The following is a 27,359-nucleotide window of genomic DNA, read 5'->3' on the forward strand; positions in this document are numbered from 1 at the left end:
TAGCCTACTGATGCTTTGGAGCACCATTTCATGTATGGGTAAATATGCGTTGTTTTTACCTGAATTTTCTCTATGTTATTACCAACATGATTCAGTGTCAGCTGGTTTGAAGGCTGTGGAGGTTTGCCTCCTTTTTTTCAAAATGTTTTATTGTCAACAAGTGGGCTTTATTTACAGATTATACTTAGAGTATCTTATATTAACCATAAAAGAAAACACCTCTAAAAAATACATACCTGTACATATACAAGCATTCTTAACATAATAAATACATTTAAGGAGGAAAAGAAGAAATAATTATAAACTTGAGACTAGCGACCAATTACCGTTTACAGGAGGCGCCTCTTCAGCATACATGTAATTCATTCCTCCATTCTAGTGTTTTAATCTTATGTGTCTAGTGCCAAATTCCGCCATATAGCCTTCAATTTCATCAGAGAGTGAATTCCCCTTGCCTTAGCCTGGGCTTTTTCCATTTCATACGTTTCCCTTACTATAGCCCACTATTTGCTTATAGGAGGGGGTTTATGAGAGACCCATACCCTAGCGATTATAAGTAGGGCTCCCGGTTTTATGGTATTTATTTTTTTGCCATTTCCATCTGTATTTATCCATGTTTATTTTTGGGGCTTTTTTTCTGTATTTATCCATATTTATTTTTGACACAAGCAAAAGGCGACACTACAGCTAGTATTTTTCCACATTTATTTACATTGACAAGGCACACCTGCGCCCAGTTGTTATTGTTCAACACAATACATTCAGCTGAAAACTTTGCCATTGTAGTACAAGCACATGTTCAAGCTACTAGAGTCAGAGTGCTCGGAGGACCATATCAGCAGTTTCCCTTTGCAACCTGCCACCAGTCGTGTAGCACTTTTCATGACGTGTGTAATTATTGGTATACAAAGCAGGATCGATGACATAGGACAAGTTGTGACCCACTGTTATATGTGCTTCCTAGGGGCTCCTATACTTTAGTTTTAAAACGATCTTCAGTACAACACTGAGACGGATGTCATGTAATAGCTACAATGTATAATGTTCCAAAACAATAAAGACAAAATAGGCCATCGGTGTCTGTCAAAAGTTATACGTTCCCTATCCCGGTCAGAAAAAAGCAACCAGCAGTAATTGTTCGCCACCCACTGCACACCAGGAATACATGCCGATCTCGCACCTCATTCTGTCCAGCTATTATTTTGTGAACTTCCCTCTACACACCCTGCTTCGCCTCCCACCCCCTGCAGCTAAAAGCTCAATGTCGAAATAGTGCACTCTGATACCCTGGTCACAAGGCATGCAGCACGTAGAGGGTATCTGCACTAGCCCCATCCAGCTGTAGTTTCTCCCTTAACACCAGTCAGGGATTAAACCACGATACCCGCACCAGATATAGCGCCCAAAACCTGAGTTTCAAGGTGGCGCAGAGAAGAGTGATTCAGGTGTGAAGGATCGCTCACCTCTCCACTTAAAGTGAGGTTTGCACTACAAAAGGCCATTCCCCCTCCCTCCCTCCGCGCTATTCAAATAATAAAACATAAATGAGCACCCTCCCTTTCACTTACACTGGATTTGAAGTGGCTGAGTGGGGCTGTTATGCCCACGCTGTGACACATGCGTCCGACCAAGGTTAGGTGAAAGAAACTAATTAGGAAATGTCAGCAGGGGGTTGGGGGCAGAGTGCATCCAAAGATCTAAATCAGGCAGAGTGGCGTGGCAACCCTGAGCTGGAGCAGGGCTGCACAGCACAAACTTCTAAATCAGTTTCGGTAGTATTTTACCGTTTCTATTTATAAATACAGACAAAGGAAAAAAAGTTTCCCGTCTGTATTTATACGTAAAAATCCGTTTAAACGGAAAACCGGGAGCCTTAATTATAAGTCAGGCAGCAACTAGTAAGATTGACATAAGCCGCGTTAGTCCCTGGCTCTCCTCCTCGTATCCCATCATAATTTCCGTGACTGTAGGGGATCAATCTATCCCTAGTTTCTGCCTAATTCACCTGACCTATCTTTTGCCAAAACGTTCCCAGTTCCAGACACGTTACAAACATGTATACTGTGCTTGCAGCATGTATACCACATTTAGGACTTTTCTTCCGGTCTCCTCCCTAATCACCCTGCGCCCAGCTTACAATCTTCTCCAGTGTATAGTAAAGCATAAAAATTGTACGAAATTGTTGTAGTTTCAGACTAATGGAATGGATTGAACTGTCTATAATTCTGAGTGCTTGTGTAATAATTGTAGGTGTGACATCAGTCCCCAAAGCTTTGCTCCAGCATCCAGCAAGCTTTTCACAGTCATTCTGTCTATAATTGCTGGGACATTGGTACATAGCACTAATTGCTGTTTTCGTTGTCTCCCCATGCTAGTGATCCCATATCTCTGAGCTAGATACTGCCGTTAGGGCTAGATGTTTCACATTGTAATCCCTAATCTGAAGATACTTAAAAAACATTTGACCATGTAGTTTGTAGTGAGCTGCAAGTTCTCGAATGCAGTAAAAAAATTGTAATCATACAAGTACCCAAGGCATTGAATCCCATATCTGGCCCAGCGCTTACTGACAGTATCTTGAAATACCACTGGTAGCATGGGATTGCCCCATAGAGGAAGTTTATCATGGAAAAATGACAACGTACGTACAGCAGCCATTGCTCACCATAAATATTTGCTATCTCTGATGGTCTTAAACCTAACCCTTTTAAAGTAATTCGGGTCGTTGGTATTATATAAAAACATTCAGCTGTCATTTCCCAATACCATGCGATGGGAAAACATTTTTATATTCAGGATTTGAAAGACTACGAAAACACCCTACAAATGCTACTCAAAAATAAGTTTTGAAGTCTGGAAAGTCAAGCCCTCCTTGATTGTATGGGAGCTTTTGTAAATCGATTGCCCGTTGGGCTTTTTTATACCCCCAGATGAAGCAGCTTACAACCCCCTCAAGTCTCTTAAAAAAGAAGTTAGAGACCCATAGGGGAATGGACAGAAATAAGTATAAGAATTTAGGGAGTATTTTCATTTTTATGATATTACACCTCTGTACAATTCCTATTGGAAGTTTGTGCCAGTTTTTTAATTGCTTAATTGCTTAATTGCAAATTCTGTTGCCAAATATATTGTTGAGTAACCCCTCTTGAAAATCCCAAATTTTCTTTAAAAAAATCCTCTAGTTGTTTTTTAGTAGTGGCCAGATACCTGCTATCCGTGAGTAGATTTAGTGGAAAGGAGAAAGGTCTAATTGTCTCACAGTCAGCTTCGACCCATAAACATAATAAAATAGGATTATGATCAGAAGTAATCCTGAGGCACACTTCCATATCTGCTGACCGTATTATATTATCCGAAACCCACGCCATATCTATTCTAGAATATTGCCTATGTGGGGCAGAATAATACATATAACCTGAGGTGGTTGGGTATAATAATCTCCATACATCCTTTATAGACTGCAACCGCCCCATTTCTAATATTCCATTTCTCACCTTCTGCATTCTAGGAGGAGCCAACTGGCTCTTTGAGTCTATAGAATAATCCATGACACAGTTAAATCAGACACTGCCCCTGCCAGTTTAATAACTCCATATTTAAAACTTCATATACAATAGGATCATCCACCTTAGGGCTGTATACTGAGCAAAAAACATATTTCTTTCCCTTCATTTTGAGCTGTGCAAGCTCCCACCTTCCCCTCTGGTCAGCCAACGCTTTATTTATTCTACAATCAAACTTCTTATCCATTAGTATAGCTGTTCCCCTTATTGGAACACTTTGTGTTGGACACAGAATTGTTTGATATCCCAAGTGCTTGAGAAGGCCACGATCTTTATAAATATGATGTGTCTCTGTCAGGAGAACAATCTGAGGTCTATGCATTTTTAGCTCCTCCCGGACAGGTTGCCTCTTGATTCCATTATTTAGGCCTGCAACATTCCAAGCTATACACCTATTCTGCTCCATAAGTGATATTATTCACTTCAATCTCTCTGTTATCCCACCTGATACACCTCTTCATTCTACTTTGAATGTTGTACTTTCTCATTCTATTTTCTGTTGCTCCTTCTAAATAATTATATGCCCTGCTGATGACTTTTTTCATGTACCTTTCCTCCGTCAACCCACCGAATCCCACCCTCACCCCTTGCTGCCTACCCACTCCCTGTGTTGCAAAGGAGGAATATTCCCCTTTTATAAGCTGCCGATGAATTGCCAACTACACTGAGACAGTGCAACCTTGGTAGCTCCCACACATCACCCCACACAGTTTATCTATTTATCTATTCAGCAATAAAAGGAGAGAAAAAAATAAAGGGAAAAGAGAAAGGCGTGTGGGAAGAAAAGACAAAATTTGTGTACCAAAAAAAAGTTAAAAAACAATAGCATCAATCAAACCTTCACGAAAAAGAGCTAAATTCCCCCCCTCCTAGTTGATGCTCTTCAAAGTAAAAAAAAAACCTTAAGTCTTTTTCGCCACTGCCTCTGTTTGGCATTTTCTAAGAGCTTGCCTGGCCTTCTGCAAGTAGTAAAAAAATCAGAGTGTCCTCCTTTAATATTGCAGGCTCCTGTAGAAGCACCTGTGCTCCTTCGGCCTTCAGCGGATCACTGTTTTAATTTACAGCGTCTATCCATAGTAGATCTGATTGCACAAAGGTAGTTAGAGAATCAACAGTTACCAGAGAGCTAGGATGGGCTTTCAAGGATACTGCTTACCTAAGTAAAAAATTACCAAAAAAAATCAACAATGGCCGTGGGTATCGAGATCCCTGTTTATGGACTACCAATGGTAATCTATGCACTCGTTTCAGCTGGCAATCCAAATCCCAGTCTGCTAGGTTGGGAAAAGCCTTTTGAAAAAGCTGGACCACATATGCCCTCTGGTACCCCAAACAACCTTAAATTGTTCCATCGCTGCCAATTCTCTAAGTCCTGTATCTTGACCTGCATAGCAAGTATCTGAGCATTGTGCATTTGCACTGAACTGGCTGTTCGAGTAGAGGTTTCTTCAGTGTCAGCGACCCTTTGCTGTAATTCTGTTATGTCTTGCGTGAGTGTCCCAACCTTAAGTGTCACCTCATTTAATGACTGTTGAATGCTGTGGTTATCCACCCTAGCCTGTGCATAATGCTCCTGCGCTTCAAGTCTTTGATCATTTAGGGCCTGTATAATTAGGGGGAGTGAAGGCTCGTTACAGTCCTGTAAATCTTTGTAGTTTTGTTTCTCCGTTGTCTGTCTCCTGCTCCTAAGAGGGATAGGTGTTGATGGCGAGCTCTGTGACCCGGGGCTGAATATCTGAACAGCAGGTATTATTAACTTTGGGCTGGTACCAGCTCTATGCCTTCCTTCTGAGCTGCCTACGCTGTCTGTTAAACCTGTTCCTGAGAGCTGTGATGTTATTGACTTTACCTCTCCCTTCAGCTGAACCCATCTGCGCAAAGGACTGCTGCCTGAGATATCTTTACATCGAGAGGTCACATTATACGTTTGCTGGTTACCATGTATATTAAGTACTTTCTTCCCTGCCCATGTTACTTTTGTTTTTTGCTTTTTCTTTCTGCCTGAAGATATATTACGCGATCTGGTACCAGCCTGGGTTTCATCTGCTGATTTGTTAGTTGTTGCTGGCAAATCATGTATTGTTGTACATATTTCAGAGTTATCACTTTCTTGGGAGACCCCTTGCATCTCTGGTAAACCTACCTCAAAACCAGGTGTTCCTTCACCATTCTTAGGTGATGCCTGAGACACGAGTTGCATATTGATGTCCATGTTGATGTCAGCTCTAGTAGAAATTACTACTGTGTCTATACTGTTACCTATATGATATATATATCCATCCAGTTCTCTAGATGTTGAGTACTCCCCCCCCAGGGTTCTGCAAAGGTTTCCTTTTGCTCGCTGCTAACATCAGCTTCCCCAATAACAATACCCCCTGTTTCAAGTGGCAATAAAGAAGGTTCAGAAAAATACATTGTATCCTTAACTGTATCCATAGTATTCTCAGCCTGATTGACACAGTTTATTGTTTCTTGCCCAGAAGCGCCTGGGCCTACAACGTAGCACTCATTAATGTCAGCTTGTCTCTTTTGAATCACTTTTAATATTGCGTCTGCAATTTTGTATCCAGCTGAACACTCGGTAAGGGCGCTTGCCAAAAACAGATCCGCAGCTTTGCCCGACTGCAGGAGTCTCAATAGCAGCTTACCTACTTTTGATGAGCCCTTGGATGTGTTTACTCTCTGTGCAGCAGTCCCTTATTCTTCAGTATCAGCCGCCGGGAAGGTCCCTGCCAAATTTGCTAGTACTTGTGCTGTTCTTCCACCTCTCGCCACTGTCTTGGGTGGGCCTATGTCTCTGCGTAAGAGGAGAGCTGCGGTTGAAAGCAGCCACAACCAGTAGACCGCCGAGTAGTGTCCAATCGACCAGCCAGCAGTGTGGGACGCGTACAAAAGCCGTCCGATGGTAGATGCCGCTATTGCCTGCATTCGTCTCTGGTTCCGTGAGTTTTTTCTTTTTTTAAAAAGATCCTTTCAGCTAGTGTATTCTCCCTTTTCCTCCTCACACCATCTCAACCTCTACATATTCTTAGCGTTTCCAACTTTCCATTGCCCGATGTGTGAGAGCTCTGCGTGTGACTGCTCTCCACTACAGCATCAAGCCGCCATCTTCCCACTCCTCTATGCACTCAAGCAGGTTTGCCTCTATGGTACTTCATGTTACAGGCAGATGGGTCATTGATTATGAGGCCTCTCCTCTGGACCCCTTTGCTATGTATCAGGTATCATAACTCATAGAAGTTTCAAATACATGCTTCTACTAGGGTCATGATTTTCGTTACAGTTATTATATGGTCCTTATGGTACCATAGCAATTTGTTGTTTGTTTGTGACCCTATTACTCTACATGTGGTTAGCATCCTGTCTCAAAAACATGGACTAACGCAGTTTCTTAGTGATTTGATAGTTCAAATATTTTACTTCATAAGCTGTGCCTTGGGTTCCAGAACTCCCTGAGTCATGAGTAACACATAATGTGTGAGTGCCTGTCCGTCACAGATTTAGCACACTATGATAGATGTTAAATCCTTTATGGCTGACAAGCAATTGAGTGAAGTTGTAATTTTCTGATTAATTACTGGTAATTATCATTACACTACTTTTCCAATTCACCAGATCCTTTGCATGGCCGTATCTTCCGCACCCAGGGATGTAGCACTGCTAAGGGTTATATGACAAAATAATACTACAAAAATAATATTGTCCAAATACATCATGGACAAGACTTCTTCCTTTAAAAAAGTCAACTTTATAGATGTAATGTAAAGTAGAAAAATATTGACTGACAAAAGATTGCAGTCCATATCAACATTATAAGCTAAGTATGAGTATTTAAATTAATCCATGTTTTTATATTGACATTAAAGTTGGATTGTTTTTTAAACAATTACTATATTTAAAGACAACATATAATATTGATAAACATATACATATTAATTTACTAAATACACATATCATTTATTTTATTAATTATGTTTACATTTTTTGTTGTAAATACATATAACTTGGAAAGCATAATATTAACAAATAGGATAGTTTAATATTAAAATGCAAATTACAATACATCCATTCACATAAAATATTTCTTAAACTATATAATATTGATAATGTATATTAACCCCTTGCATGCTCATGACGGAACCACTTCGTCATGAGCCACGGGCGCCGTGTGCTCATGACGGAGTGGTTCCGTCATGCTGCGGCCGTTGGCGGCCGCTCCGCCCACGTGGCGCTGATTCCCCGCCTGTGCGGGCGATCAGCGCAAGTGGGTGGAGTCATGACGGAACCACGCCGTCATGAGCACAGCTCACCCGTGACTCATGACGGCGTGGTTCCGTCATGAGCATGGCGGCGCCGCGCTCACCCCAAACGCCCCCAGCGCTGCGGCGGAATTTGCCCCGCAGCGAAGGGGTTAAAGAGTAAAACACAATATAAATATATAATTATGTTTTCATTGTTAAAATAAAAATATATATATATATAGTCTTAAATTAAATATGGTAAAACTATCAAAAACATATTCCAGAATAAAATAAAATGTGGTGCCCAACAGCAATTCTAAATTATTGACAATATATAATACATGATAAAAACAACTGAAATACTCTTTTTCAACTAAAACCCTAGCAGCATTAGGAAAACATGTATTCATTATGGGAGGTAAGTTAAAATGTACGAATCTATCTTCATTCTAATAAACTATGAAAAAAATGCATTGATTGGACAAGCCCAGAATTGGTATTATAAATCCAGTCCACTAAACATTGTGAAAAGTGCACATATACAAGAGTTGTGTGTGTGTGGGGGGGTCATATTTACTATTGCAACTCCAACCTCAAACATTGGAGTAAAATTATATTTCAGGGGGTGTCAATTTTGTATTCTAATTCCAGTCTCCAGGCTGACAAACACTGGCAAATTGCATATATGTGAGTGGGGCAAATATACTATATGTTATATTGAATGCAGTCAACATTTGGGGAAAATGCATACTTAGGGAACAATGTTATTTTGTTACAAGGGGTGTACAAAGGTAAATTATGTGAAGAAAAGCAATAGATTGTTCCTTTGTTGTTGGATTAGTATAGTTTCAATGTAAGACTTTTTCCCTGAAGAGCTGTGAAAAGTTTATATAAAGTCTTGTCATGTTCAGCGATATATTTTCCTTAAACCAGAATGTCACCCTGGAAAGCTACTGACTCAAGAATTCTACGGTTTCAGTAATCAATTTTTGAAAGACAGAAGCTGCACTAGATATTCCAAAATGTATTCTGTGATTGTGAAACATGCCTTCTGTTGTTAAATACTGAGAATAATCATCCATACCTACCTGAGGGTATGAACTAGCCAGGTATCACGTTAAAAAATAGACGCATCATTCAAAGTGGTTAACATCTCATGTAAACTAGATAAAAGATGAGAGTCCACCCAGAATGTTTTATTGCGTTTCAGATGATCAATAAATGGTCTCAACACAATGACCCTTTAAGAGAAATGACAATTCAGGATAAGCATGGAGAAGATTCTACAGGTTCAATAATATGTTATTCACATAAATCAACTAACATTTCTTTCAGTTTGGAATAATCCTCACCCTCACAACCATTCAAAATATCTGATTTCTGACACACCACATTCATATTTGTGGAATTCATAATAAAGACTGGGGGATTTACCCTGGGATCCAATTTAATCCCAATTTCTTCTTGGTGAGGCTAACCTAACAATTATTTCCCATATTCAAGTACATCACCTGTTCCTAGTTATGCCTGCCAGAGAAGTCCAAAGCGGCCCAGAAATGACCAGTCAGTTTTATTTTCAGACAAGTGTGACCAAAAGACAATCAAGCAAATAATTTTTTGGTTTGTTCACCCAATTCCTTTCAACTACATTTTTGACTAAAATAGTAAACAGACACATAAATCTACAAAAGCAGTGATAGATTTACTATCCATTCTTATGACACAGAAAAGAAGACTTCAGTTTTTATGATCATATTACTTTCTTTCACACTCAAGACTTTATTGGGATCGCAGTATGGTCTTCATTCCATGTTTTATATTCATCCTTCATCACTAAATTAATTTTTTTATAGTCTGCAGAGTTATTTTGAAATTTAGTATCACCCCTAATATTGTGAACAACACATTCTGGATATGCTACATCTTTAGCTAGATATACAGCTGCATTTAGAGTTATAGCTGTTCCAACCCTACACTCTCCTGCACTTTTTGTTGCTATTCTTCATTAAAATGTGACCACGTAATACCTGTTCATAATTAATATGTAAAAAAATTCCACATATTTTCTAGAGATCTTAAAACAGGCACTAAGAGCCTTTGCGGGCGAGTTACAACTCTGACAGATATCTCGTCCGCCGAGTTATAAATCCTATAGGGCAGATTACCTGGTCTAACTTGGTGGGTAAAGGCTGTAACAGGGACAACATGATTTTTTTTTCTTTGGAGTCTTAGAAGAAAACCCTGACAGAAGAGGGCAGTAGAGAACCGGTAAGTGATCCAATAATGGAATGTCCTACGCAAATGCCAGCAACTTTGTGTTGATTCTGTATTAGCTGCAGAAGGTACAGAAAGGCTCTCTTCCAGGAAAATCACACAGAGGCAGGTGTGGAGCCTTATCAGCTGGGGTTGACTCAAAATGCTGGGGGAGTGGGTGTATCTCCTAGAGAAAGTTGGTAAAAAATGTCAAGTTACCACAGGAACATGGCTGTGGCACTATTGATGTTAGACAGTAGAACTGAATTGTTGGAATATTCAAGAAAGTTATGGACTGTGAGGATTGTCGTGTTTCCTGCCATTCATCTGGGTGCATCAGTCCTGGAAGAGATGTGGTCCTTCTAATTTGACAAAAGCATGAGCCCAGATAGCTGTGGATAGTGGAAGTGTTGAAATTAGCACTTAGGCTGCCATCCATATCATAAATCATGTAAGTTCTGAGGACTTGTACACCATCATCACCAACATTTATGACCCAGACCTTAAGACACAATACTGAATATGGAGTGAAGCTAAATGATGATTTGTAGGTGCAGAGAGATGCTGGAGCCTTTTGTTTCCAGATTGCAATAAGGAGCGCTAAAGCACTAACAGAATCATGAACTTTAGGATGTTTGGAAGAAGCTGTTGATGCTCAGAATGTCAGCCTTGCTTTGGTGTACCGCCAGTCAGAAACTGAATGCTTGAGCAAATTATTCTTGTTCAGCTAGATGTAGGCAACACAATCTGGAAAAGGAGACATAGACAAACAATAGTGCCTAAAATGAGCCAAAAATGAATACGACTGCATTGCACCCTGATTCTATCTTATAGAGAATTTTACAGACTTACATTTTAGAAGCTGATGTGTTGTATGTTTTCTTTGTCTCTTACTCCCAGTGTACCCATTTCCTTTTGTTCTACCTGAGCTTTTTTATTTCTATTTTCCCTATTCCAGTCGGTCTTGCTTGCTTGTCTTTAATATTAGATCTTTATTCGTTTAGGTGGAGCACTAATTATCTAAATTTATAGTATGAATGATTGTTGTGAGTGTGATTTTAGTGGCTACTGTGAGGAAGGCTACTGTCGAGACTTCGAATCTTAGTAGTCTTGTATTGGTCAGTTGTAAATGACCTAATAAAAACAAATGAGAGCTGAAATGAGAGATTGCCTTTTAATGGTCAGGAATTTACGTCCTCTCCAAAAGGAGGAGCTAGTTGTTAAATTTAAACAGCTAGCATGTATTTCAAGTTTCCTAAATATCAGTCTCCATAATCATGAGTCTCATTATGATATTGGGCAGATCGCCATCAACAGGCCGTCGGTGACAGTCCGCCCACATCCAGTCTAATGGTCTGGCTGCCGGATGAAGAAACCTGCAGTCGGCGTGCAGCGGGCTCGGGGAAAGACCGCCTACTCTGACAGGCTCAAGGAGTCTTTCGGGTAGGTGGTCGGACAGTAAACCCCACAATGAAGGCAGTGCCTGCTCAGGCCATTGAGATTACGATGTCCATTTGCCACAGCCTTTAAATGTCGGTCCCATCGCCATGAAAAGGTTGTCAGAAAGGAATTTTTGGGGGCCCCTGGCAGGGCCCTCTTTCCCCAAGGGCCACCGCTATGTGGCGGGTCCCCCTGCAAAAAATCCATGCACAGTGTGGCAGGCACCACATGGTGCCTAGCACACGGTGCTTGAATGTTTGCAAACATGCCTCTCTCTTCTGCAGTTTGTGCTGTGGCCCTTTTCTGGGCCTGCAGCACAAGACACAATAGAAAACTGCAGGTTTCCGACCTCCTACACTGTGGTTGTATCACAATAGGTGGGTGGAACCACTGACTATATGTTGGGCGGTCTCCATCCTGCAGTGATAGCGGTCGGGTGCTCGTCCGCCTGCCATCAGAATGAAGCCCTATGTTTTGGGCTGTGATGAGGATCGATATATTCCTACTTAGAAGTCGTTTTTTTCTTTGGTTTGCATGCAATTTCCTCTGTTACTTTTTTAAGGCCGTATGGTGGACAGTTAAGAGTAATTTCAAAACACCTGCAGCTAGAGCAGAGCTTTCAGTTTAGGTATGGGAATTTCGTGGGTATTGTTTATAATTGAAAAAAGCGAACGCAGTCGATTTGGTCCTAATCTTTAGCTAACTAAGGGGCATATCAGCAACAACCGGCGATAATTACCACTAAGCACACTTAGCGCTAGGATAATTATCGCCAGCTAGCGTGGATTTTTATCGCTGAGATAGCGTGCTATTAGCAATGCTTATCTCAAAAGCGATAAAAATCCTCACGCTAACTGCCTAACTTGAGATTTTCGCTGGAAACCCAGAGATAATCTCACGAAGTTTGGCATTAGTTTGATGATAGGGCCTCACAAACTTAGCCATGATATCCACCTTCCATAGGATATCATGGCTAAGTCAGTCCTGAAGCAGGCGTAAGGAAAGTAGCGATAACAGGGGTTATCGCTACTTTTCTTGCCGCTATGCTTCATAGCGTGGGGCTTGATGATAGTAGAAATGTCGCTTAGCGACATTTCTCCTGTCATGTCAGGTCAGGAACGCCCACTTTGCATCTCATTAGAGATGCAAAGCTGGGCGTTAGAAATTCCTACGCTAATGCAAGTTTTCACGCATTAGCGTGAGCTTGCTAATTAGGCGATAACATTATTGCCGCTTTTCGGCCGAAAACTGCCGCAAAAGCGGCGATAATTCTATCTCCTCGCCTTGCTGATATGCCCCAATGATCTTTCTGATACTACTGTAGGGAAGGCATAGCCAACGACTGGGTGAAAATTAATCTAAAACGCTAAATTTTTCGAAGACGATTTTAATGAAATGCAAAATAATCTGTAAAAAACGCACCCTGCTCAAAAATGCCATCTTTGGTTTGTAATAGTTACGCTTTGAAGATCTTTGATACATGCATAAGGATTGATTATAGATCTTACAGTTGTAGTATTGTAATCATTTCACAATAGTGCCTTTTATGGATGAATGATTTATCCTAGGAATCTTGATATATCACAGTAGTCTTGAATTTCTGGCTGAAGTATGCACATTTGCAAGGTAAGACCGACATTTGGCTTTCATTCCATTTATTTTGGAATTATGCATGATAATGAGCTTATTTTATGGATGTCATTGCTTTTCCTTTTGTAAAACACCTGCTTTTACTTCAGATCTATTTATGTACAAATGTGGCATTTCAATTTCCAGCTCAGTGCAGCTGGAAGATAATTGTACTGAAATGTATGCACAGAGAGAAATGTGTAAAACGTCAGTATATTACTTGTTAACGCATGCAGAAATCATGTTCGAAAACATTAAATACTTCTGTGCAGTAGGTTGAGGAGAGGATTGTCTGTAATGGAATATGTTGCCATAGCTTTTTTGTAATGCAACAATAATAAATTATACATAGAATAAGGTGTAAAGTCGATTAATAGCATCAGGACGTCTTCTATTTCAATTCATAGGCCAAATACGCATTTCATGAAACATAATAAAATTGGATAAGTGAAGTGGCAACAATTTACTTCTCGCTTATTCATATATTTGCAATACATGTCTTCATGCACGCACACTGCTTACCAAAAGCACGCAGAAAATAAATATTTATTACTAAGTGCACCATCTTAAAATACAATTTTCATTAATGGTCTCATTGCGACTCATGCCCCGCCCTGGCATTTACTGGTTGGGAAATGTCTGACCTATTCCTAGATTTGCAATTTGAACTATGTGGTTTTGGTGTTTGACCACCAGATTACTCCTTGTTTTGTCACTTTGCAGCCATTTTTCTCGCTCACATTACTCTAGGTTCCTGGCAAAGCGTGTTAAAGAAAAATTGTGAATGTTTATAAAAAATGCAAAGATAAGGAATTCCAGTTTGGATGCAAACTCCTATTTGCACCGATATCAAGATTCGCATGGGACTTGGGGGGGGATATGTAGAAGGAAGTGTCGGAGAGAGGCGTTAGCCTTCCTGGCTTAACGCCTCTCTCCGCCACTTCTGAAACGCAAGGCTGCACCATATTTACTAGAATGTGGTGCAGCATTGCGTTTCCTCATGCGATGGCGCCAAGTTTAGCAACTTAGCGCCAACGCAGACACCCTTGCACCATAGTGCAAGGGTGTCTGCGTGCAGGACAGGATTGTATATGTGTAGGAAGGTGTCCTTTCCTGCACATAAACAATCCTAAAATGCCATTCTGTCACTGTCATGTGTGCTGCTTCATGCATTTCACCAACTTAAGACCAGGTTTTACCTGGTCTTAATTTTGGTGCTGCCTCCTATGTAAGCCACCCTTGTACACAAAGGGTCAGCATTAAAAACAATGGGTTTTGCAGTGGAACGCCCGCCGCAACACCCATTGCCCCCCCATTTCACTCTATAGCATGAAAGGGAGCCTTGTTCACAAGGCTGCGTTAAGCCACATAATGTGGCTTAATACTGCCTTGTAAATAAGGCGCAGCTCCTATCGCCACCACAACATCGATATAAGTGACATTGTGGTGGCGATAGAGGCTTGTACATATGCCCCCCCCCCCAGAGTCATGCCACAGGAGTGCCATAAATTAACATGAGAGGGAAAGTTTACAAACGCGCATTACTTGCTTTCAGAATTGGTCCCAGTACACTTTTACACTCTACTCTTGTCGCCTCCTCCCTCAATGCCTATTGGAGGACATTCCTGAAAGGGTACTATTAATTTCTCTTTTTTTTTAAAGAGCAAATACTTCCACAGGTAATTTATCAGCAATTTGGTCAAGAAACATATTTACTCAAACAGGACAAAATATGTCGCAGCAGTAAATTTGGAAAGAGGCTGGATAACTGGGAAAAAGATTACAAAATGGGTGATGTTTAAGGAAATTAAAGGAGAAGGTTAGTCAGTGATATGGTAATATTAAAACTCAGGTAAGAGGAAAACACTTTTTATTCACAAAATATATTTTGAATTTCACTACAAGTCTAAGAGAGACACACCTTGCTCAATTGTACTCAATTGTACTCCAGTAGGTCTTGTAGTACATCAAGCATCGCACATGGTCACCCATTTCATTTCATTTCATTTCATAGCACTGAAACCCACTATGGATGTGGACTGAGGCAGTCAATAAAACTAGGAAAAAATAGAAACAATAATGGAAAGTTATTTAAGACTTTACCAATTTAAAATTTTCTTACTGAAATTTAAAAAACATTTTAACTTACATATTTTCCCAAACATATTACAAAATGAAGCCCACCTGGTAATGAAAGAGAGGAGAGAGTAATAATTCAGGACTCCACCATCCATATACATGTAGTACTCATTGCAACATCAACCAACCACATAGTAGCTAACCACATAGGAAATGGTGTCAGACGCCAAACATGTTTTAATTCACTGTGCCAGTTAATTGCTTTGTAGCTTTTCCCCTCATTTTTATGAACAGCTGTTTGAGGTGGGAAAAGATGGCTGACACAAAAAGGATACATTTTGGACATATCCAAGGAATTAGTCATTACCAGATACTGCTTCTTCCCTGAAAATTAATTATTATCACAATACATAGTTAGCTTTTGCACATTAGAGTAATGCGATTCACATACTTCCATGCAATCAAATGCTCCAGTTTCATAGGTAGAATAGATGAGGAACAACATAGGAATTACATCTATAATATTTGCAACACGATTAAATAGTTGCAGCAACTTTTGGTTATAATATCTAAATATATGGGGGCCTATAACAATGTCGGTCATAAGGCCTCTGACCTCAGGTCGGAGTCCTTATGACCGACATTGTCAGTTTTAACTCCGACCGGCTGATTTTAATTCAGCTGGTCATTATTGAAACCGGTGGGTCATTCCAGCTGGCTTCCAGCAGGCTCATGGAAACTCATTGGCCATTCTGAAAAGACCCGTAAACCAAATGGAATGCAGTTTATGCCGTTCAGATAATGATGCATGGTTTCCAACAGGGTTGCCATACTGGCCTTTCTGACATGGAAACCCTGTTTGGGGGCCCCCTTTCCCTTGTGGCCTCCTGTTGGGGGCCGACCTATGGTGACCCCCTGTTAGTCCCTGCACCCCTTGGCAGGCACCTTGTGGTGCCTGGCATGGGGTGCAGGGATTATTACCACCTCCTATTTCCCTATGGGAGCATGTACTATGTGCAGTTTATGGCGGGCACACATGCTCCCATAGGGAAATGTTGGAATACGAATGAACAGTGTACGGTCGTCAGCCCAACATCGTAATAAGCCCCCTAGTATCTAAATGTCATTTCCTGTATACACAAAATTGGGTACAACATGTGCTAAATCCCCCTAGGATTTAAATCCCCCTAGAGCAGATAACTTCTTAGCTCCAAGACAAGAAAAGGCAGGGAGTAGTTCTTCATTACAGAGTGCCAGTAGTTACTCTGTAGTTATTGTTTGGGTTGCCAGAGATAGGAATTCCTCTGATGATTTGTGCCCCTTAATAACTTTTCCCCATTTGACAAATCTTTCCAAACCTTTCCATAACTATACCACATTGTTATATTTTATTGATTTATACAAAGGACAAATCTCCTGAACTTTATCCTGGTATCCAGGTGCTTACACAAAGAGCAAGGTCTTCAGCTTCTTGTAGAACCCAAGAAGTGAACAATGTCACCTGATGTGTTGAGGGAGGTAATTTCATGTCTTGTGTGTGATGTAGGAGAGTGAGCAACCTCCAGTTTTGCTTTTGCAGATGCGGGGAATGTGTGAGGGTGAGAGTGAGACAGAGTGTAGTTGTCTTGTGGGTTGGTGAAAGTGTATGCGTTCATGTTTTCTGGTCCTGTGTTTTGTAGAGCTATGCGTGATAAGTTTGAATTGGCTGCACTTGTGGATGGGAAACACTGATGCTTCTTGAGGTAGTTGTATATTGACAGATGATTGAAAGTGTTGCAGCATTTGGTCAAGATTGTGCATAGAGAAAGGGGGAGGGGTCCCAAAACAGATTTGGACCCTAATGCATTTCACATAGACTTCTTGGATGCAGCGCCAAAATGGCCTGTATTGATTTGAATGAAATTTCACAGGAATGTGCCATATAGCATATAGTCGATTCTTTTTTACAGGCAACCACAGTTTTAGTGGTTGTTAAGTTATAAGGATAAACAACTTAGTGATATCTGTTGTAGCGTTACTACGACAGTACGAATACTGTACATAGCAATGACATCACAAAATATGATTGGCTACTGGCAGATAGTCCACGGTGGGAAGCAAGCCATGTTGGATTAGCAAGAGAGTGTTGACTGTGTGCTGTATATTAATATAAAAATAGAGAGGGAGAGATTATAATTGCACTGTAAGTAGGCTTCAGAAAGTCCACATAAGGTAATAGTAGTAAGGATATGGCATTTAATATGTGTATTTCTTTTACAAAATTTACAGACTACCTCAGTAGTACCATGGTATTTTCTAGAAAGTACAACAGTACCATTAAAACAGATTTTTTCACAATATTACATTATATTATACATGTAAGGAAATGGGTTCTGCCCATCAAATCCACTTGGATATTTAGCTTTTTGACCACCTGCGGCTGTATTATGGTAAAAGTGCACCTTCATTTTTTGTGCCGGGAACACATTTAAAAATATGTGCTGGGTGCAAACAGTGAGTATGCGCCCTATTACCATGAATGCGCTGTCCCCAAGGCAGCCGAGAACTCGTGCTGCCCTGGGGGCACCGCATTCCTGTGAAAAATGGAGCGGCTGCTTTAATTTTGAAAGGCATAAGAGATCCCCTCATAGGCGGGTGCAGTCAGTGACTGTACCCGCCTGCAAAAGTATGTTGGGGGTTCATTGGACCCCCTGTCTCCCCTCCAGAAGGCTGTGTAGTGGAGGCAGCGTTTTAGATATATACATTGCTATGTTAGCATAAGCGCGTTAGATGTTAGAAACGCCATCTTGCGGGGGCGTGGCTTGGCGCCCGCGAGCGATGGCGGCGCCCGAGTAAGGCTCCGGAGCGGCACCGTGAGACCAGCCGGTTCCTGCTTTTCATTCCTGTGGACGAACGGACGAGAGGGCGTCGGATTATGCCCTGACCACACCCGACGGCGACTGAAGCCCTTTCATGTTTCCGCGACGCGGAAATTGCCGCTTGAACATCTCTTCAAATTCTCTTGTTGCGGCGGCCATCTTAACTCTGCAGACTAATGCGGGCTATCGTGAGGTAATTGCTTCGTCAGCCCAGTGCAGTGAGCGCTCGATATTACGCATTCCTTGTGGCCCATAATTCACTTTCATGACTACTTTTTATCCCTACACCGATTTTTGCAGTGCCTGCCTTCTTCTTGGAACACTAGTCATGCATACTGTATTTTAACAATATTCTTTCACGAAGAGCCCTTCTCTCACATATTTACTGCTGTGCCCTTTTTCAAGTCATGACATAACGCCCTACTGAGATCTTCTCATGCCTTTACCACAAGTGCACGCCTGGCTACTTATATGTCATCAATGTTATAAGTTGTTGTAAGCTTCTGTGAGGTACATGAGAAGTCATCTCGCTTCACATCTCGCTAATTTGCTTGAGAATACCTTACATTACGCAAGGCGATGATACCGATTTTCTGCAAAATAATGCCACACTAACAGCATCCTGGTACCATCACAATTGGTTCTTCTGTTTTTCCTCGTGAGCCCTGGCGACTGATTGCGTCTGTGTATTATGGAGATGGTTGCTTTCCCTGCCTGACGTACTCACCACCCTTGTACTCCTGCTGTGTCTTCACCTGAGCTTTCTTTGTTCTAGCTTTTTGTGACCTTTAACGAGTCAACCATTCCACGGCTTTGTCGTATGGGCAGACTCAAGTCAATGGCGCATTCGTCTCGCCCGTCCAAACCTCAAATTCTGAAGAACTCCAAGGTTTTCTCTGCTCTTTCACAACTGGAAGACTCCCTTAATTCGTCTGGCTCTGTTACGCCAATGCATCCTTCCAGGCACTCGCCGGATAACTCTAAATCCAACACGAAGAGACTTAAGTCGGACTCCCTCTCGCCTCCAAAGCACTCAGGTCCAGTGTCCATGGAATTATTGTTAGAAGAAATAAGATCCTTGCGTCCTTTCATGGAAGAGACAAACAGTAGGCTCCAGGTTCTCACGGACAATTGGTCGCAAATGGAGACGAGGGTCACATCAATCGAAAAATATGTTCTGTCATTTCAGGAAACATCCTCTGTTGTCTCGAACCTGAAATCTCAAGTCTCAGATCTCCAACAACAAGTAGAGCAGTTGGAAAACAGAAACAGACGCAATAATCTTCGTATTTATGGCCTAGTTGAAGGACTTGAAGGGTCTGACCCAATTGCTTTTTCAAGACGTTTCTTCCCAAGCTCCTGCATTTGCCACAGGACAAGGCTCTCAATATTCAGCGTGCTCACAGGCTGGGTCGACCACCTTCTTCTGCTTCTTCCTCACAGAGACCCAGAGGGGTCATCATCTACTTCTTGGAATATTTAGATCTCTTGATGGTTTTGACGGCGGCCAAATCCTCTCCGAATCTGTCTTGGTCTGGCTCGTCCCTATTCTTTGCACAGGACTATGCTAAGGCCACCGCCAATCGTCGCAAGGTTTTTCTGAGCCTAAGTGAAGATTTGCGTGCGATGGGGGCACGATACGGCCTTTATCACCCATGTTTATTTAAAGTTACCTATAATAATAAGACTACAACTTATGAAGACCCGGTGCGTTTGCAAAGCTTCATCAATGCGCACAAATCATCCACCATGGATGTCTCCGGACCATCATCCTCTGCTCCTGGTTGACTAGTGCTTACATGAATACTTGATGGCTTTCTCTATCTTGTTCTTGTTTAAAAATCCTCGTTGGGCTGCAGTTACCCTAAGTTCTTTTGATTATTTAAATATCCACCTTGCCGATGTTTTATTGTTTATGCATGATGCTGTCCCCTGTTTTACTTGTTAGTCATGATCTTATCATAATCCCCTAGTATGCTTTAATTCTTTGTTCTTCTTTTTTCGTCTTACAGGAATTTTTTCGTGTTCAATGGTGTCTCCCGGTCCCTGCTTCGTTGCTCGTGGATGTGCTGCCTCTCTCATGTGGTTCCTTCCCTCCCCCACCCTTTCTCGCACCCTTTCTCTGTAGGTATGTTCATTCATCAATCCCTCAATTGTTTTCCTCGTCCTTCCACTGTTCTTCCCTCCTGTCTCTTCCTATTCTCTCTTCCCTTGTTCTTATTTTTGTCCATTTGTATCCATCTTGTCTTCCTACCTCTGATTGGAACCTTTAGTTTGTGTAAGAGATATATCCCTTGTCTCCTTACGTACATTTGTTTCTCAACTGTTTTCGTACTTTTGGCTTTCTGCTTAAATTTCTGTATTTCTCCCTTACACTTGTCCTCTCTCGATAACATGTATGCTCTTATTCGCTCTCTTTTCCCCCTTTTCTTCAACATTTCCAAGATATTATCTCTTCTTTCTTTATGTCTTTTCTTCTTTTCATGGGTTTTTTATTCACTACTCATGTTTTCCACATTTTTTGTGGGATTATTACCTTTATGTCATTAAAAATTTTGTTTTGGAATGTGAAGGGTATTAACTCTCCGATTAAGCGACAAAGGATTTTGTCACACCTTGCCAAATTGAACGCTGACATTGCATTCCTTCAAGAAACGCATTTAACTGATACAGATTCTGTTAAACTCAAACGTGGATGGGTGGGCGAACTCTTTTACTCACAGGGTGACGGGAAACGGAATGGTGTGGCAGTCCTTTGTCGTAAGTCTCTCCCCTTTCAGGTTATTACCCAAGAATCTGACGCTTTTGGTAGATGGGTTTACGCCAAGCTATCACTTAGGGGTGTTCCAATCTCTCTCCTTAACGTTTATGGCCCAACCACGGGCGAACCTTCTTTTTGGGCCAATTTTTCTCCACTCCTAACTAAATTTATGGACCACAATTTTATTCTGGCGGGAGACTGTAATCAACAGCTAGATCCCTTTATTGATAGGACATCCAAGACCCCCTATACTCCCAACAAACCTCATAAGCTGTTTAGTCATGCTATTTCGCAACATAAGTTAGTAGACTCTTGGCGCCTATGTAATCAAAAATTACGGGAATACACTTTTTATTCTCCCTGTCACCGTTCCCAATCACGATTAGACTACATTTTTGTTTCCCATAATCTCGCCCAATCACTTTTACACTCCGAGATTGGCCCGATATTGCTTTCAGATCATGCTCCTGTTCTCACCTGTGTTGATGTACTCCCTAAAATTGCTGGTCCCAGAAGATGGCGTTTTAATAACTCCCTCCTTGCTGATTCCAAGTTTACAGCTGCCTTCACCTCCTTTTTTGCCGATTTTTTTTTGATTAATGATAACGCCGCCCTTCCGGAGCATACTATTTGGGATGCCTTTAAAGCAGCGGCACGTGACTTTATTATTAGTTACGTTGCAAACAAACGTAAAACTGCTCGAAGGTTCACCAAAAGCCTCCTCTCAGATATTAAGAGATTGGAACATGCATATTTCACATCCCACTCTGCTGATAGCTTGACGGCCCTTGTTGCAGCAAAAATGAAATTTAATGAGAAATCTACAGAAGATGCCTCCCTGTATTTGCTGAAGTCGACTGCTAAATTTTATGGGGGTAGGAACAAAGCGGAGAAGCTCTTAGCTAACTATTTGAAGATAAAGCATGATAAGTTAAATATTGAATCTATTTATGATAATTTGAAACATGTAGATGCTGACATTCTTGCTGAGTTTTCACGTTTTTACGAGACTTTGTACACACCTGGGACTCAACCCTCTCCCAGTTCCCTTGCCCACTTTTTCTCTACCATCCACACACCAGCCAATTTCCCCCTAGACCTTTCTTCCTTAGAATCTGACGTTACACAAAAGGAATTGCTCATGGCTTTGCAACTTCTCAAACTCAACAAGGCTCCTGGTCCAGACGGGTTTACCGTTGAATTTTACCTTCATTTTTCTAAGTTGTTGATTCCAGGATTGCATTCCCTTCTTCACACCTTTGCTGCCCAAGGCGCTTCATCAGGGACGTTTTCAGATGCTCATATTTGTCTGATACCCAAACCTGGGAAAGATGTTAAGTATTGCAAAAATTACAGGCCTATATCCTTAGTCAATATTGACTACAAACTTTTCGCTAAAGCATTGGCGATTCGACTTGATCACCTTCTCCCTGATCTTCTGGGTGAAGAGCAGTCCGGATTTGTCAAAGGCCGACATATTACGGACAACACCAGACTCCTATTTAATATATTATCAAAATCTTCTCGTTGTCAACAATCCCTTGCAGCTGTTGCCCTTGACGCCGAAAAGGCGTTTGATCGGGTCGAGTGGCGCTATCTTTTCCACACCCTCACTTGGTTTGGCTTTGGACCTAGATTTATTTCTTTAGTCTCCCTGCTGTACTCACACCCTAGAGCTGCAGTATTTGCAAATGGTCAAATCTCTTCTTATTTTGATTTAGGTAGGGGTGTCCGTCAGGGTTGCCCCCTTTCCCCCTTTATTTTTAACCTTTCTTTAGAACCTTTTCTGTCCAAACTACGTTAGAATCCCGCTATCCATGGATTCCAGATTGCAGATTCTCAAATTAAGCTTGCGGCTTATGCTGATGATATTTTACTTTTTCTTTCCAATCCTGCAGAATCCATCCCCGCTTTTCTAGACGAAGTCCGAACTTATTCCTCCATTTCCGGATATAAGCTTAATCATGATAAATGCGAGATCCTACCCTTGACTAAATTCACTTTCAAACAAGATTTTAGTGTCTCCCAGTTTACTTGGTGTCCCTCACATATTAAATATCTGGGGTTACATATCACTTCTTCCATTCCAGATACTGTCTCTTTATTCATGTCCAAGTGCGCACAAAAGATTGCAGACCTTACTGCAAGGTGGCATCCTTTGTACCTGTCATGGTGGGGTCGCCTGGAGACTATTAAAATGATGATTTCCCCCATTATTCTTTATACATTGTCCAAAATTCCAGTATCAATCCCATCGCGTTTCTTTAAAAAGTTTAACTCAATATTATCCTCATTTTTATGGAACTCAAAAAAATCCAGGATGTCTCTTGCCAGACTAATTCGCCCTGCTTCCGAAGGGGGTGTCAACTTTCCTGACTTTCCTGCATATCAGAAGGCCTTTTTGTTACGTCAAGCTTCCCTCTGGCTGCAAGATCCCACCTCTCCTTGTCCTTTGTGGGTTAAGGTTGAACGTAATCTCCTATCTCCGTTTTCTTTTGCAGAATATCTTGCTTTCTCCCGTAAACCCTCTTCGCTTCCTACTCCTATCCACAAGTACACTCTCAAGCTCCTATTGTCTGCTGCCCCTAATCCCCCTCTGACCATTGATGATTTCCTCTCCTCCACCATTTGGCATAATAAATATCTCTTAATTAATCGTAAGCCCTTTTACTGGAAATCTTGGAGAACCCGAGGTTTAATTTGGATTACGCAACTTTTTTCTGGTCCCACCTTTCTCTCTTTCTCTGATCTCTGTTCTTCTTTTGGTTTACCCTCATCCTTTTTCCCCAAATATCTTTTACTCAAAGCTGCTGTTCTCGAGACTCATGAGCAGATTTCGAACTCTTCTCCTCCCCTTGTTTCACCCACTCCTATCTCTCATCTCCACTCTCTCCTACGTAGTTCCCCTAAGGCATCTCTTATTTATAAATACCTCCACACGCATGAGTTGTCTAGGCCTAAATCCAAGGTTGAACATCAATGGGAATCAGATCTCGGAATAAACTAGTTGACATCTATATGGGATAAGATATGGGCAAAACTCCGTAAAACCTCCAGAGCGGCCTCCCTGACACAATCCTTATTTTTTATTTACAACAGACTGCTTCTTACGCCTTATACATTAAATAAGCGTTTTTCAAATACCCCAGATTTATGCTGGTCGTGTGGTACCCCTAATGCTACCTTACTCCACATGCTATTTCTTTGTAAACATGTGCATGACTTTTGGTTACAGGTGTGGGCTCAAGTTAATGTTATTTTCCATACTTGTATTCCTTTTTCTCTCTCTCATCTTTTCTTAGGTAGCTTATCTCCTAGCTGGGATAATGTAGATATGCATGTTCGCATTGTTGATTTATTATTGGCTGTAGCTTTTCAACAAATTACTGTTAATTGGAAAAATGCATCCAATATTTCCCTCAAAGCGTGGTGGTATAATGTTTGCCATAATCATAGACTTGATACTGCCTTTGTTTTTCCTGTTCACTTAGCAGCTAAACGTGCAGACCTATGGCTCCCCATTACGCTATATTTAAATAACTGTGCTGCCCGTTCTTTTCGTCCATTGCCTGTTCAACAAGAAGTTTCTAAACCTCCATGATACCCATTTCACATTCACGTTTTTCCAGCATATTGTTTTGTTTCTATTCTTTTAACGATTTGTTGTTTAACTTATAACGGTTATGCTTATTATGATTCTTTTCTAATGCCCATGATTACTAATTTATTGTAGTTTTTCTTGTCTCTTACATTTTGCATTTGTCAACCCTTCCTCCCCCTTCTTCCCCTCTCCCCTCCTCCTTCCCCTCTATAGCTAATATTGTGTATTGATTCTTCCTTTTTCATTCCTTAATAAAATTTCATTGAACTTAAAAAGAAACGCCATCTTGCCACTTTTGCTGCTTTTGCACACGACACTGCAGATACATGTTGTTATTTGAAAACTGCTTGCTTGCCTTTTCTTCACACGAGAACCGTCTGTTGTTCACATCCCTAGACGTGCACTGCGACCTTGGTCTGAACATTGTGTGCATAAACAGTCTGAGCCACCAAACAATGTATGTTTTTGAGTTCAGTTTGATCGGCCCACGCTCTAGCCATAACACGCACACAGCTGCAAATATCTGAAAGTCGAGAGCCTTTAATATTGCAGTTTGCATGCATTAGACACACATTCTGAAGAAGAACCTTTCCCGGCGCAGAGCAAAGCTGATCCTGTGATGTGATTCACCTAAGCAAATCTTTACGGTATGGGGTTCCCCATTCAAACCTAGAGACCTTCTATTAGTATAATAATACTAGCCAACTAGCGAAGGGAGGGTGGTTGTATTCCACTATCATTTGTAATATGATTTCTCCCTTCATTTTCTATGGTATTGTAACAATGCTGATGGTTTTAATTTTAATCATTTGTCTGCTTATGTTAGCCAAAGTACTGCATATTAGGACACGTTGTTTATAAAATAACCATTTTAAACTTTGCCATATCTCTGATTACTCTTGTTGTGGACTGCTATGAGAATAATAACGAACAGATATTTCTGATTCCCACCATTCCTGAGAGTACTCTAAGTTGCTTGTTCTGGGTTGTCTATACATTGGGAACTCCGAGAGAATACGGAGGACGAATGGGACACTGATGCTAGTCGGATTGGGGTTCTGGGTTCTGAGGTGAGTTTTTGGTACACCGCAATTCACTGAGGTCCTGGTTTCCTGCGCATAGTTCTGTGCATGAGCAGAATCCCTGCAACAGCTGCAATGAAGTGATGCACTGACAGTGTGCCATCGCTTATATGGCACATTCTCAGTGCGCCTCCTGAGGGCTTCTTTGCCTCTGCGCCCGCTTCTGTAATATGCATATCAGTCTTGACTCGGCTCCCCATGGGAGATGTCCAGCTCGAACTGCCAGGCCAGGACCTCTATGGACAGGAAACGAGCATCCTTATACCGGTTTTGGGGTAAAACTGGTCCAAACTTGACTTTCATGATGAACAAATAGACAATGGATTTAGGCCCAGGACTCTGACAGGAGGTGTTTGACATTGTTCAACATTCCGTTCATCAATTGTTTGTTTCACATTTTTCACCCCAAGTGTAGATGGGTATGGCCAGACGTGGGGCCCATGCTTGCCACACCACTGGATTCAAGCTATCCTGGCCGATGAGGGGTGATACCCCAAAACCAGTCCAAGGATGCTTGTTTCTAGTCCATGGAGAACCTGGCCTGGCAGTTCGAGCTGGACTGTTCTCATAGGGAGCAGACTCAAGACTGATTTTAATATTGCTGGGTGCAAACTGGAAAGCCATAGTGAGAAAAAAAATTATGTATTTAGGCCCAGATCTTTGACAGGAGGTGATTATTTGACAGTGTTCAGCATTCGGTCCATCAATTGTTCTTTTAGCATTTGTCACCCCAAGTGGGACTGGTATGTCTAGACGTGGGTCCTGTGCTTGCGATGCCAATGGATTTAAGCTATCCCGGCTGATTAGAGGTGATATCCTGTAACCAGTCGTAAGATTCTTGTTCGGGTCCAGGGAGTATACTTGACCTGGCCGTTCGGGCTGGACTGTTCCCATGGGGACTAGGGTAAAAAATTATGTGTATATGGGCGGGTCCAAACTGGGATGGGGTGATCAGCAAAACAACTGAAAGATTTAGGCCCAAATCTCTGACTGGGTGGTGAGTGTTTGACATTGTTCAGCATTCTGTCCATCAATTGGTCGTTTTGCATTTTTCGGCCCAAGTTTAGATGGGTATGGACAGACGTGGTTCCCGTGCTCGCCACACCACGGGATTCAAGCTATCCTGGCCGATGAGGGGTGATACCCCAAAACCAGTCCTAGGATGCTTGTTTCTAGTCCATGGGGTACCTAGCCTGGCAGTTCGGGCTGGACTGTTTTCATATGGAGCAGACTCAAGACTGATTTTAATATTGCTTTGTCCAAACTGGAATGCCATAGTGATCAAAAAATGATGTATTTAGGCCCAGTTCTTTGACAGGGGGTGAGTATTTGACAGTGTTCAGCATTCGGTCCATCAATTGTTCTTTTAGCATTTGTCACCCCAAGTGGGACTGGTATGTCTAGACGTGGGTCCTGTGCTTGCGATGCCAATGGATTTAAGCTATCCTGGCTGATTAGAGGTGATATCCTGTAACCAGTCGTAAGATTCTTGTTTCGGGTCCAGGGAGTATACCTGGCCTGGCAGTTCGGGCTGGACTGTTCGTTGGGGAGTAGGGTTAAAAAAGATTGTATATGGCTGGGCCCAAACTGGAATGGCGTGATGAGCAAAAAAACTGAAAGATTTAGGCCCAAATCTCTGACTGGGGGGTGAGTGTTTGACATTGTTCAGCATTCTCTCCACAATGGTATCATCCTAATCCATGCCTCTAATGTCAATCTAGCTAAAATGGACAATATCTTCCCGACACTCCAAAAAGCGGTGATAGCTAATTCCACTGATCCCTACCCACTAGTACACAGGATTTAACCAGTTCACACCTCACCACATCCAGGAGTTCTCCATTCTCTCATA

This window comes from Triturus cristatus, chromosome 8, assembly GCF_964204655.1.
Source record: "Triturus cristatus chromosome 8, aTriCri1.1, whole genome shotgun sequence".
Classification (NCBI taxonomy): domain Eukaryota; kingdom Metazoa; phylum Chordata; class Amphibia; order Caudata; family Salamandridae; genus Triturus; species Triturus cristatus.